The sequence below is a fragment of the Bidens hawaiensis genome, unplaced genomic scaffold, assembly GCF_021521415.1.
Source record: "Bidens hawaiensis isolate Kalapana, Puna unplaced genomic scaffold, B.hawaiensis_p1.1 tig00028226_1, whole genome shotgun sequence".
In the NCBI taxonomy this organism is placed as follows: domain Eukaryota; kingdom Viridiplantae; phylum Streptophyta; class Magnoliopsida; order Asterales; family Asteraceae; genus Bidens; species Bidens hawaiensis.
In genome coordinates this window covers 82,273-88,347 of record NW_027494585.1, presented here as the reverse complement: position 1 = coordinate 88,347, position 6,075 = coordinate 82,273, and the positions used below count along the sequence as shown (strand labels likewise).

Genomic DNA, 6,075 nt, shown 5'->3' with positions numbered 1-6,075 from the left:
GAGAAATTCACCATGTAAGAAAACTTTCGAACTGAGACCATAAATATTATAAGTTTTAACCATTATCTTTCATGTCATTGGACTTTCAATTTTGTAATACGTATAGAATATCACTACACTCTCTACCCTACCCCATCCACCCCACCCCACTCCCACCCAACTTACATCCAACCCCACAATTGCAACTCATTACACCGACATCTAACATGATTTCCTCCCACTACTCGTTTCATGTCTTCTTTTTCAACTTCTCATTACACACATATATATAACAGGCAATATTGTTCATAACACATACACTCATTGCTTCTTTATATTATAAAAGAAACATATAACACTAATAATAATTAAGTTGTAGAAAATACTAACATGTCAACACAAGATGATCAATATGGGCTTGAGATCACTGAGCTCCGGCTCGGGTGGCCAAGTGGTGGTGGTGGACAGAAAAAATATAAAAAGAGGGAGTTTGGGGATATTGTTGACGGTGGAGAGGAGGTTGATGGTGGTGGGAAAAATAGAAATATGGAGGTTGTAGTGGGCTGGCCACCGGTTTGTTCATATAGAAAGAAAACCTTAGTTAAAATGTATGTGAAGGTGAGCATGGATGGTGCGCCTTTTCTTCGAAGATCGATATTAATGGTTTCAAAGGGTATTCGGATTTTGTTATCGCTCTTGAGAACCTCTTTGGCATTGGTAGGTTTTCTGTCTCTTGTATTATCCCATGATATCATGAACTTGCTAGGATTACTGGCTTTAAAAATTTTAAGTGCACTAAACTTTTTATAAAAATAGGCAAAGGAAAATAGCCTTACGAACATAAGCACTAAACTTCAATAGGGAGCTCTAGAAACTAGAGCCTAAGCATACCCCATACAACATTGAAATACGCTTAAACACATTATTGTCGATTCTGTAATAGTCCATCTAACCGTCGCATAATAATATTCTGTTTTGACTAGGAGGAACAACTATTGCCTCATACACACTGCCATATAACCTCGAAAAACGCTTAGATACTTTTGTACATAGCACATATTCTAATTCTTAGACACCTTTAGAGTCTAATTAAGCACATTGTCTCATACAGCTTTGAAATACGCTTAGACACCTAATTTGTAGCCTATGCACTAATACTTATTTTTCTTGGGCTAATTCTTGTAAAAAGTTTAGTCCACTTGCCCTATTTGGTATTTTTTTGACAATTTAAATCTACAACCAATGAGTCAACAAAATGACTCAAGTTAGGGCATGAGGTATATATTCATGCCACTTTAACTTTGTATAGGAGCCATATCTAGGGGTGCAAACGACTCGAGCCGAGCCCGAGCTCGACTAGGCTTGAGCTCGGCTCGTTTTACTAACACAGAGCTCAAGCTCGAGCTCGGCTCGTTTCGAGCTCTATTTTCAAAGCTCGAGCTCGGCTCGTGAGTAGATTTTCAATCTCGAGCTCGGCTCGGGCTCGGCTCGTTTACCATTTATCAATTAGTTTTTATATAATTATAATTATTTTTATATATTTTTCTATTATAATATTTTATGTATAATATAATATATATTATTTAGTTATATTTATTTACTTTTTCATAACATTAGATATATTAATTAATAACTATTAATATATATTTTTAAAAAATTATATAAATGGCAGGCTCATTTAGACTCGCGAGCCGGCTCGAGCTCGATAGGTGAAGCTCAGGCTCGGGCTCGTTTATTAAACGAGCTTACTTTTAGGCTCAAGCTCGAGCTCGATTAAGCTCGGCTCGATCGAGTTTTTTAATGAGCCGATCTCGAGTAGCTCGCGAGCAGCTCGGCTTGTTTGCACCCCTAGCCATATCATCCACTTTATTCATTTGTACTCCATCTAACCTAAATAAAACGGTTTAAGCCAGCTTAACCCTTCTCAGTTTAACTTAAAATAAATTTTAAATTATTGTATGTAACTGAAGATGATTTTAAAGTCCGTTAATACTTTAACCCTGTATGTCTTTAACACCACTTTACCCATGAAGAGAGTGGTGTTCCACTCATCGATCTTTGTCAAATCAGCATTAACATTTTGGACGTTAAAGTATACCCAAGGGTCTTAGGTCAAATCGTTGTGTATAAATCAAAAAGTTTGAAATGATTAAGCAATATCATGACAATTAGTTATCTTTTTTACTCTTGATGATAAAAACAGGTGATGAGGGCGAGTACATACCAATATATGAAGACAAGAATGGAGATTGGATGCTTGTGGGGTTCGGCCCTTGGGAGTACGCTTCTAAACTATGTACTAAGTTTTACTTGTGTGTTTTTAGGCCATTTCTTTGGCTTGGTGTGAAAAAGGGTTTGCTACTTAGTTAAGGCACCACGGTTTTTTTACGTAGGCAGTGTGTCTTTAACTATTTTACATGTTAGCTCGTGCTTTATGGTTTAACTAGATATTAAATTAAAAAAAAACAAAAAAGGAAAAAGTGTGACTGATTATTTAAAGGTGGTTCCACCATTTCCTTAAAAAAGGCCCCATTACCCGGCTAACAGACGCCCCTTAACGCCTAGTCTTTAGCGACCCGGCATATTGTAGTTGACCACAACAAGTAGCCCTATGGTTTAACAAGTGGGTGTTAAAATGCCACCTAGGATTGCTTTTAACTAGCACACCATGCCTAAAATGGTAGAGTGAGAGCCAAGAGGCTAAGGCGTCATTGGCCACCCTCTTAATGTCCGTAATAAATTTTTGAGCTGGAGTCTACCTCATTTCAAACAATCATAGTTTTTTTTTATTTTATTTTTTAGTTAAACCATAACACAGTTGCTAAAGGGCGAGTTAGTAAAAGCACACCGCCTACGTGACGGTGACGTTGTGCTCTTGCTAGTTAAGCCATAACGGATGATATTGACTAGTAATTTTTTCCCAAGTTCAAATCTTAGAATGGTGGTGTTCTCCCATATTAGTGGCATGCACTTGTTGGAATTGAACCGAGATCCCATAAGGTTCCTACAAAATTCTTGTCACATGCATGATTTGAACCCTAGTACATCTCGATCCCCTGCCTTACACTTAACCCAACTAGCATTTTCCAGCTGCCAAAAATAAGTAAAAGTTTATGGTGGAATCGAACAAAACTCTCAAATTGTAATATTAATAGTTCGTATAATGTGTTAATTAAGTTCAACCAATATATTTACAATATAATATAGTTAATATAAAGACCCACAACTAATTAAACACGAGATAAGTGTCACTCTTTTACTACCTATCTGACGACAAAATATAACCTTGAATTTACAGGATGTTTACAGAAACATGTAAGAGACTGAGGATGAAGAAAAAAGTATCATTAGACGGTGGACTACGAACAAAAAACTTGATGAGGAAGACTGAAAATTAAATTACATACTGATAGGAAATTAATTGATCATTTTAAGTTTAATTATTTGTAGTTGATGTTTTAATAATGTCATTATTTCATAATAATATATAATTATAATTTATTTGGTAACGATCGAGTAAAAAATGTTCAATAATTTCTTGTAGCTTCTAATTAACAGCAACACATGGAGTTACAAAAATTTTAAAAGTTTATTTTTCTGTTGCCTCACTTATTCAGTTGATTGTATTAGTGTCCTTATATCATTAATAAAACAAGTTAAACCCCTGCGCGTTGTCACGATTCAAACTTGATTTGCAAATGAACCCTAACGTCTATACAACAGTGGTTAGGTCTTGATTGCTCAAAATTTTGTATAAGTCATTTGAAATGTTTTTATAACCTTCTATCAATAATGTTGAGTTGTCCATTGTTATAACGATGTAAGTTAACACAGTAACGAATTCAATAGTACCAGCATGTCTTCATTTGGTATTTGTCTATTTGATACCGTTTGGAAACAATAAAGTTGAAATAGTCATAGTTTTCTTGGTAGCATTTTGTGTAATTTGCACATGTTTTCTTTATGCGTTTGACATATATACATGTGAGTTCAAATAAAAATCACTAGTATTTAAACTCGTGAAAACCACTTTCAAATACTAGCTTTTCTTAAACTTTATTTTTTTTTTCTTATTGTGTGTAAATCTTTGCTAAAATTTAAAAAAATAATATTTGTGGTTGGTGAAACGAAGATCATGTTCAATTCACGTTGTTTAATAATATTCTCAATATCCAATCTCAACGATAGTGACAATCGTGTACTTGTTTATTATAAATAAAATTTTAACAATTCAAGGGTATGTTTCAATCAAATTGAAATAGGACGATTATCATTAAAATAAGAATCTACGTAGCTTTTAGATGAGTCATGTCTACCTAGAGTTCACATTGTCCGTAATAAGTGAAAGGAAATTCTTATTTAAGTCAAGGATGAGAATTGTGTGATCTAATATTGTAGACAGTCAAAGTTATCAAGGTGTATGTGATTTATGTCAATATGAAAAACGAGCTCGACCGATCACAATAAAAGTTGGATACGATTAACTTGTCCACAACTTGCATGTGAGGTCTAATTATTATCCTCATAATTGAACTAACTTAAGTTAAAATTGATCATTTTATGTCTCGCTTAAAACATGAGTTAAAACTTTAACAAGTTGTTATGTGAAAATTTGAAAGGGTCAAGACCTTTTAGTATCATGTTAAACATACATCATCATGGCGTATTTGCAAATATCGGGACCATATTAGGTTAGGTTGATAAAGGATGGTTTATAGGGGACCGTTATATAAAAAATTAATTGAGTTTTAAAAATGTTTTGATCTAGCAATAAAGAAAGTAGTACGATAAGCACATATAAGTAGCTAAGTAACTAATCATGTAATACATGAATTGAATGAAATCAACTCGTGTTTAAATTAAAATCAAATTTATTTAAGTTTACAAGTTGTAAATTTATAAATCACGAATTGTGAAATAAGAAAAGCAAAAAAACGTAGGTTGAGTTCACAAAATTGAGATACACGATAGTGGATATGTATTTATTTACTCCCTCAGTCTCATTTTAGATGTTCATCTTTTCATTTTTAGTTGTCCCAATTTAAATATCATTTCTATACATATAAATTCAATTTCCAATTATGCCCTTACTATTACATATACTAGATGTTTCCAATGGTTTTTAGCCATAATAAATTAAATGACATTCTTGTCATTTTACAGCTCATAAAATAAAATGATTAAACATTTCTTAATTTGTGTGTTTTTGGTCCATGCCATTTAAAATGGGACGGAGGGAGGATACGGTTAGATTTAAATTCCAAAACATTAAAGCGGATATTGTAATGAAACAACATGAATTGGCATAAACCATCAGACTTGTTATTTGTTAAGAACGAGTAGGCTGTTCACCAAAGTACCATCAGACTTGTTAAGAACGAGTAGGCTGATCACCAAAGTTGGTCGATTAAGGAGGGTTGACGCAGAATATGAAGAGTTGGTATAGAAGCATAAAGTTAAGGTTATTGTTTTGGTAATTCAAAAAGATCAAGGTTGGAAGTGTTTGCAGAGGCGAAGCTCTTTGAGGACGGGGTGGCCCCGGTCACTGCCGTTTTCTCCGTTACTATGGTAAATTTCGCGATTTTTCTCGAAATTTTTTATAAGTATTAAGCGCGGTCACCCCCGATGTATTTTTTCAAAATGCTACCGGTCACCACTGATTTTTAAAGTACCATTTTCGTCCTTGTGGTTTGGCAAATAATGCGAATTTAGTCCAAAAAGTTTATTTTTTGCATATGGACCCTCCACGTATCCCAGTTCTTGCCAATTACATCAAAATTACTAACACCGTTAAATTTAAACGTTAAGTCAGGGGTAGACATGTCTTTTCGCCTTTTCTTTATTATAATACTTATTTTAGTGAACTGCAATTTTCGTCCCTCTAGTTTGTCCAAATTTGCAGATTTAGTCCAGTAGTTTCCAATTTGCGATTTTCTTTCCAATGACTTCATTTCACTTGCAATTAAACCCGAATTCCCTAATATCGTTAAGTCTGGTCGTTAAACCCATCAGTGTGCCCTTCACATGAGGGGCAGTTTTGTTCCTTGTTTTTTCCTTTTTCCCCAAATACACCTCAGCCCCTCACATGCATGAGGG

At 34.3% G+C, this 6,075-nt stretch overlaps 1 pseudogene across 1 annotated transcript; it reads left to right on the top strand.

The window, feature by feature from the left end:
* Positions 1-369: 369 nt before the first annotated feature.
* Positions 370-3,464, top strand: LOC143576481 (auxin-induced protein 22A-like; annotated as a pseudogene). Its single transcript, XR_013142962.1, has 3 exons — positions 370-696; positions 2,183-2,258; positions 3,278-3,464. The product of XR_013142962.1 is annotated as an auxin-induced protein 22A-like (transcript).
* Positions 3,465-6,075: the final 2,611 nt, after the last annotated feature.